The following is an 8873-nucleotide window of genomic DNA, read 5'->3' on the forward strand; positions in this document are numbered from 1 at the left end:
AGAAGGGTTTTGAAGAATAGGAATTTCTGAAAAAAACATATAGCTTGGAACATTAAATGCTTAAGGAATATCAATAGCTTTCAGCATACATGGGAACCAAGATAGACTAAAACAATTAACAGCTACCAAAATCACATGGGCCCATTCTGATTTACATTAAAAAAATTTTTTTTTGTTATTTTTATTTATTTGAGAGTGACAGACAGAGAGAGAGAAAGAGGCAGATAGAGAGAGGGAGAGAGAATGGGCGCGCCAGGGCCTCCAGCCACTGAAAATGAACTCCAGATGTGTGCGCTCCCTTGTGCATCTGGCTAACGTGGGTCCTGGGGAATCTAGCCTTGAACCAGGGTCCTTAGGCTTCACAGGCAAGTGCTTAACCGCTAAGCCATCTCTCCAGCCCCTGATTTACATTTAAAACCTAAGAGAAGCTGGGCAGGAGGTAGAGGGAGGAGGATTGACGTGAGTTCCAGGCCACCCTGAGACTACATAGTGAAGTCCAGGTCAGCCTGGGGTATAGTGAGACCGTACCTCAAAAAAACAAAAGACAAAAAAAAAACCCTTAAGAGAACTGTCAATTATTATTTTTTTTAACTTATAACTGAACATGGCATTTTTTTCCCAGCAAAAAATAAAATGGAAGTACAATATTCAAAAATGTCAATAGGCAACTTAATTCTTTCCTGTGACAGTTTTAACCTCAATTCAAAAGGAAATGGAGAAGGGAGGTGGAGTACAAACATTTATGAATTACAGATACGGTTTTAAATGCACAGAGCCTCTACTTGTAGGAACAACCAATTCAATGCCAATGATTATGCAAAGGCATAAAATAAAATCTTTAAACCTATAATCTTTGCTGTAGTTATATCAATTTTTATTGACTCCTTGAAAATACAAAGCTATAAAAGCATTTCCAACTTGATTAAAACAGGAAAAAGAATTAAGTAAAAATCTATGGACTCTAACCTGTTTACCTGCCACTTTGTGTGATCCTAAGCAGGCTCAAAAATTTTTAATACAGATACAAATATCTTTAGTTATGTCTATTCTACATTTTGAAAAATGCTGTAAAGGCTTACACTCCATTTCCAGATTTTAGATCTTTTACATAATTATATGTGGCAAAAATACAACAAATTCAAATGTGATGGAATCAATGTATGATAAACAAGCTTCATATCCTGTTAATTAAAGAATCCAAAACATTTTGTGACACTACACAAGTTATTTATTCACTACACATAAAATGTCACCTATAAAATATATGTACATTTTAGTAATGTACATGTATGTTACTAAAAAGTATAATTTGGTGTTACAGAAAAAACTAAGTTGGGATGAGAGCTTTTTGCCTCAATGTAATTATAGAACCCTGGGTCTGCTTTATATCTAGTGTAAAATTAAATACTTATCTTGAGGATTATTTTCTAGTACTTGAGGCAGAGTCAACAATTTAGTATTATTCTAGTATATTATACAGTCACTGCACAAATAATCAGCTTATATTTTTTCATTTGTAGTAATGAGATGCAAACAAATTCTACTTTTAAGTGGCAGATAACTGTAAAATTATCTTTGATAGTATACTGGGTTTTAAAAATTATATTAGGATATGAATGATGTGAAATATTGTTATAATACCTCAAACAAAACAATGAGGCCATGTTCTAATGATTGACTAGATTGTGCTTGATAGACATTTGCTACATGAAGGATTATTTACTCTCCCCAATTATCCAGTACAATGTTTTGCCCAGAATAAGGGATCAATAAATATCTGTTGAGCATACTGTCTAGGAAAAAGGTGGGAAGAGATGGGCCCTGTCAGTTGGATGTGAAGTAGAAAAGGAATTAACCTGGGAAAGAGTGGTTCATGAAGATGTAAACTGCATAGGTACGATAAATTCAGATGCCAACAAAACAAACAGGCAGGAAATACTGGCACCAGAATAAACAAAGACAAGACTTGCCAATAACGGCATAAAGGGAATTGACTTTTAAGGGATAACCAAGAAAAAGTTTATATTGGATTGTATCTTTTCCCATCCAATTCAGTTTGAGACAGACCAATGGAAGCACTGTTTAGAGACTATGGCTGTCTTCCTCGATGTTCAGACATCCTACTTTCCAATAACTTACCATGGATCTGTTGTCCATGAGTCAATATAAATCTGTTCATATTTAGGGATTAGTTCTACAAGAAAAATGGTGAAGTGCCTTTTATTTGTCCTAAAATGCGGACTTTCAAACTTGAAGGGACTTCAAGTATTCCGTGTAGTTGTGGATAATTCTTTTAGCGTTTCAGACCAGTCAAAATATCCGTAGAGTATTCGCCCTGCAGCACCTTCCCGCCACCCTTTGGTCGCTTGAAGGACTGGGTATTGCAGCTGCCCTTTGGTCTGTCATAGTCGGAATGGCTTTGGCTGCGCCCCGGTCCTCCAGCCGGTCTGTTTCTGGGACTGTGAGGTCTCCCGTGGTTGTAATCACAAGGATGACTCCTTGATCTCCTCCTTTCAGCTTCTAGAACGTCTGTACCTGTCATACTCATCATAGCAACAAGCATTGTAGGCCTTCCTTCCTCCCTTGGCCTTCATTTGATTTGGCGTCTTCCGATCCACTTGTGCGAACTGGATTTCGATTGGACACCCACAAAGCCATTTCCTTTCCAAATTATGGAAAACATCCTCAGCATCACGAACATCCTCAAGTCGAACCTAAGCAAATCCTCTTGGACGCCGAGTGTAGAAAACAAGTAGAACATACACATCAACTATGGGACCCTGACGACCAAATTCCTGCCATAAGTCTTCAGAGCTGGTGTCATCCACCACGTTCCTGACGACCAGAGACATGTTGGGGGGACGCAGGTAGCAGGACAGGACGGCGGCGTGAGGCTCACCCGGGGCACAAAGGGGGGGAGCCCCCGCAGGAGTGGTGGCTCCAACACACACACCTTAAGTTGTTTTAATTCAGCCTTCAGGTGGAATGGAGCAAGGTAGGGACTTGCTATGTCTCACCTCACTTAATTCCTGATGGAGTAACCTCAGTTTTCCAGAACATACTTATGAAAAATCAACCTTCCAATGCCCACGCTCCCACTCTTGTCAAAAGCAAACGAATGCTGTTCTATTCGCACATTTCCCAGGACTGCTCCAGAAACCATCAGGCCCAGGCTCCCAGGCTTCAGAACCAGTTCAAAACCAAAGAACAGGACTGGAGAGATGGCTTAGCAGTTAAGCCATTTGCCTGTGGAGCCTAAAGATCCAGGTTTGATTCCCCAGTACCCATGTAAGCCAGATGCACAAGGGGACACATGTGTCTAGAGTTCATTTGGAGTGGCTGGTGCATTTGTTCTCTCTTCTCTCTCTCTTTCTGTGCAAGTAAATAAATAAAATATATTTTAAAAATTGAAGGGAGAAGCCATACATGGTGGTTCATACCTTTAATCCCAGCTTTAGGAGGCTGAGGTACGAGGATCATGGTGAATTCAAAATCAGGCTGGACAAGAGTGAGACACAAATCATTCTTAGTGAACTCACCCAATCACAGAAAAAGAATCGCTGCATGGTCTCATTCATCTACAGCTGCTAACCTGAATCTACCCAAGTTGCCAACATACCTGCCAAGCATCTCGAGGATCGGACGATAGGGTGGGTGGGGAGGTAGGGGACAGTAAGGGAGGAGGTGAGGGACACAAAACTGGACCTGAATGGGAATGGTACCATAAAGCTCTTCATCCTAAAAGACAGAGCAAATGGTTGAAACTTCACCAGGCCCTTACAGGGAACACCTGAATCACAAGCCCTGGAGAGGGTATGACAAAAACTGACCTTTATCTCCTGTTTCTGCTTCTCTCTCTCTCTCTCTCTTTGTCTTCTCTCTCATCTCTCTATCTTTTTATATCACTTATCTTTTTCTTCCTTCTGTTCTTGGGCACTGACCTGTAACCCCCGGTACCAGCAGGTGGATATCATTCACAATGTGCTTTTGATCAGAGAGACCTACAAGGTTTCCCATAAGAAGACAGATTTATGACAGAGTGTTTGAAGACCCACCATAGGTTAGTGGTAAGACCCTACTGCTGAAAACACCAAATACTGTTGGCATGTAACATGGAATGACCTGGCTGGAGGCTGGAAGAGAGTCAGTCCCCACACAGTTAGCATATCTAGTGCTGGAAGGTGCTACATGAGTGACTCAGGGAAAATGATGAATATTTGTCCAAACAACACATGGTCTAACCTACTTAGCAGCAAACAACCTGTTGTGATGTCCACACAAGTGCAATACTGGCACACAGCCATGGTGGGAAACCAACTGCTCTTGATCTGGCTAACTGAACTGCCCAGTGGAATGGAACCCATATCTGGTGCTGGGAAACAAGTTAGAACCATATCAAAAAATGAGCCTGCTCTCCATTATCAAGCTACCACCAATTGTGGGTTACAAGTAGGCCTACACCTATTAAAGTATCTCTAAAAAATAATGGATATCTCATTTATCTGGTGCTAACTTTACTCTCCACCAGAGAATCTGCTTCTCTTTTTCAGATAGACATGGATCCTAAGGAGAGAACCACCCCATCATACCTCAAAAGGGCCCCAGCTAAAACTAAGAATAATTGGGGGAACATGCAAGAATGTTTTCTTGGTGAACTGGGAACCAGCACAATGGTGAAGGAGGTAGACACAGAGATCAATCAACTCCTACCAAACCAGATATGTAGACACACAGAGGCTCCCAAGATCTCAGCACTGAAGCAGACCTAAAATGAACCCAACATGGCTCAGGGAAATTTGTGGAAGAGGGGGAGGAAAGAATGTCTGAGCCACACATTGGGTCATGTCATGCAGAGACATTTTACTCCTACCCAAAACTGATGGCTAATCCCACAATGCACGGCCCATGTACCCCAACATGGCTGTATTCACTGAGTACAAAAATTAAAAAAAAATAATAAAATAAAAGAAAGATGGTTATGATGGCACTTGGGAAGCAGGCTGAAGTAGGAGGGTCACTGTAAGTTTGAGCCCAGCCTGGGCTAGAGTGAGACCTGCCTCAAAAAGCCTCCCCCCCCCGAAAAAAATAGAAGAGAGAGGCAGTTGGTAGGAGAGTGATATCTTATGAGAAGGACTTGGCTGGCCAGGGCTGGCTTTAAAGCTGGAAGCTTGCCACAGAGAGAGGGCACAGTGGAAGGGATGTGATCACCTTCTGGATGCAAGAAAAAGGAAAACAGATTTTGATTTTAATTCAGTGAGATCAGTTTGGCACTTCTGACCTCCAGAACTATAGGATGATGAATTTCTGTTGTTTTAAGTTAGGAAAGTTTTAGAAGTTTTAGAAACTTGTCATAGCACAAGTAGGAAAATAATCCAGTCGCTATGTGACAGTAATACTATAAACACTCGCCTACTTGTTTCTAATCCATGCATGTTTTCTTCCCATTTTTTAAATTTTTAGTTTTGATATTTTCATATGTGTATATAATTTATTTCGATCTTATTTCTCCCAATTACTTTCTCTTACTCCCTTCTTCCCAATAAATCCTTTCTTCCCAATTAATCCTCATCTTACTTCCATGCTTTTGTTTTGACTCACTGAATTAAATTCGGGTTGTTACCATTAGCATGGGTGGATGGTTACTTATGATGACATATTGATAGACTCAATCTTGTACTAGAAACCACAGGTGCTATGAGATCATGGATTTCATTGCTGTGTTGTATCCAGAAAACAGCATTCACAGCCGTCCTCCCCATCCTCTGGCTCTTACATTCTTTCCATCCTCTCTTCCTCTAGGTTCCCTGATGTTTGGTGGGGTAGTTTACCTGTCCTGTTCAGAGCTGAGAAAACACTTATTCTCAGTACTTTTTTTGATGTATATTTTATTTTTTATTATTAAATATGGACATATTTTCTATGTAAACATCACATGTTGGTACCATCCTTTCCAATCTCTCTGCCCCTTTTCTGAAGAGGCCTTCCTCATTGGGGATGCAGGTCAACCCCATGGGGATTGTGAGTCATGCATTATGGGACAGCAGTCAGTTATGGGGGAGAGGCAATGTCTCTGCAAAATGTCCCAACTTGTGGCTCTAACATTCTTTCCGCCCCCTCTTCCACAAGATTCCCTGAGCCATACTGGAAACATTTTAAGTCTACTTCAGTGATGGGCACTTAGGAGAATCTAGATGTCTGGTTTGGTAGGTATTGAGGATCCTCAGTATCTTTTTCCATCACTCTTGTGCTGAAATAAGCTTAACTAAGAGAGCAGCATTCTTGCTCATTTCCCCAGTTACTCTGTAGTTTCAGCCTGGGCCAGGGTGGAGTGCAACGAGTCATTTATCTCCTCCAGTCCAGTTCCCATTCCAGACCGCCACAACCACCATCACACTGACCACACCTGATTCTCAGTACTTTTTCCAGCTAATAGATGCTGGGATTTAAAAACCATTGCTATTACTAAATTCGGCCTCTATTGTCCCAACTTTGTTGCAATTCCTATAATTTTTTTGGTCAAAATTATACTTGTCACTAGTGGAAGTAACAAAGAAATTGATAAGAATCAAGGTGTGTTCACATTCATGGCACGTGGGCTACAATCCCTTTTTGTTTTGTTTTGTTTTTTCCCCTCAGTTTTCTGTTAGCACCATCTTTGTTGGTTGACATATGCAATTATGCTGAGATTTTTACCTTGGGAAAAAAGTGTCAATAATGTCATATCTAATGAAAATAAAACCTACCCTCAGTTGTGAGCATGGTTGCCAGTCATCTGATGGGCTTAACAGATGGGGTCTTGGAGGGTCAGTGCTGACGAGTATGTGCTCATGGGATTAGCACATTTTATTGGGTTCTCAGACACACATTGATCTTTGGGTAGAAATTACAATTCCGAGTCATGCCTTCATATTTGGTGGAATTTACTAAAGTTGTGAGTGTAGAGGAGAAAGCAGAGAATGGTCTCAGAGCTCTTTGTGTTGGGAACAAATAGGTGACTTGTCACAAGTTTGTGAGTCATACAATTGCATGGCTGGTAGGGACTTTGGAGGAATTCCATGAGGGCTAAACTCTTCCAGTGTCCAGATCACCACTGCCACACTCCACCAGAGTCTTGGACTGAACACACCTCATGGAAAGAAGTCCATGAATACCAAGACAACTCCTCTGTCTGTTTGGCAGATATATAAATCAGCAAGTTTAACCTTATGCCTATTTTCTAGAAGCTTCCACCATTGTCCTAGTTCTACTTCTAAGTCCTGTGATGACCTCCATCAGTGTATTGAATCAATGGGGCACATTCTTTGAAAATATAGATAGAAGGGCTTCCGGTTAAGATGGCGGTGTAGGTACCAGGCCAAAGCAGCCTGGGGGGGGGGGAGACCAAAAAAAAAACCAGCAAAATACACACTTTTAAGTTTTGTAATATATAGCATCTGAAATTCTCACCCTCTTGAGATCTTTCACAAAGTAACTTCCACTTGATCCTTGAGAGATTCTTTCTGGAAAATCTCCAATTTCTATTGCTTGCTCTGCTCTCACTACAATCTCAGCAAATTCTGGATCATCCAAGGATGCATTCAGCTCTGACATACCAGTAGTCACTGCATTCACAAGAAAGGCCAGCTATGAGAAGGCGCAGGGTAAGGACCTGTGTGTATAGGCTCAGATTAAAGCTTTAAGACAATTAAGATACAGAAAAATAAAACCAAGCACGGGATGGACTGTTTGGATCTTCCTGGCTAACCTAATCTCACCTCTTTAAACACCAAATAAAAGAGTTCACTACTTTTCTACAAAAAGATCATATGAGGGCTGGAGAGATGGCTTAGTGGTTAAGGTGATTATCTGCAAAGCCTAAGGACCCAGGTCCTATTTCCCAGGACCCACATAAGCCAGAGATACAAGGTGGTACATGCATCTAGAGTTTATTTGCGGTGGCTGGAGGCCCTAGCACACCCATTCTCTCTGTGTGTGCTTCTTTCTCTCAAATAAGTAAATAAATTTTTAAAAACTCAAAAAAAAAAAGAAAAAAGAAAATATAGATAGAAGGGATTTGCTGATGTGGTTCACTGGGATTACCCAGTGGCACATATTATAGTGAGCATACTTCCCAGAGGTGGACCATCTCCACCATTGTACAGGTGGCCCATAAGGAGAGAGTCACATCCTGAAAGGTATGCCTGATCTCCGCAGAAGTGCTTGGAAGTTGACTGAAAGCAGTTTCTGCTGTTTCCCGAGAACAGGAGAAAGCTGACCACAGAAGCCACAGGAAGATGTCTCCGTTAGTGTTTGTCCCCGTGTTTAGGATTCCCTCCGTGTTTGAGAAAGTGGTCAAGATAACAGGAGGCTCCCATGGCTATCTTTTACAAGACGGTGTAGAAAGTGGCAGTAACTTAGGTGTTAAGATATTACCTTTACAAACAGTTGCACATTTAATACAATAAAGAGTCCAAAAAACTAATGCACTTTAACTTTGTGCAAAAGTCAATCTCATTCATCATTTCATCTGTTCTCTCTCTTTCTCTTCTTGAAAAAGGGTCTTGCTGTATAGCCCTAGTACTCACTATGGTGCCCAAGATGACCTCAAGCTCCCAGTAGTCCTCCTGCCTCAGCCTCCCAAGCACTGGGATTACAGGTGTGCACCACCATGTCCAGCAGCCCCCTCATATTAAACCATCCATGCCAACACTGGAGCCAAGGCCCAGGGTTGACCATGCTAAGTAATGTTTCTGTATTTCCCCTTCAAAGTTCAGAAGAACCAAATTTCCTCCCAAGCTCAGTTCCTCTTCCTGGAAAGGGCAGACATTCATCATTACATGGTCCCCTTTCTACATGACACTATACACATACATATAGACACATGTAAGAGCTGA

General features: G+C 41.4%; 1 pseudogene; it reads right to left on the minus strand.

Annotated features, from left to right (window-relative positions):
- Positions 1–2293: 2293 nt before the first annotated feature.
- LOC101593746 lies at positions 2294–7590 on the minus strand (annotated as a pseudogene).
- Positions 7591–8873: the final 1283 nt, after the last annotated feature.

This window comes from Jaculus jaculus, chromosome X (genome assembly GCF_020740685.1).
Source record: "Jaculus jaculus isolate mJacJac1 chromosome X, mJacJac1.mat.Y.cur, whole genome shotgun sequence".
Classification (NCBI taxonomy): domain Eukaryota; kingdom Metazoa; phylum Chordata; class Mammalia; order Rodentia; family Dipodidae; genus Jaculus; species Jaculus jaculus.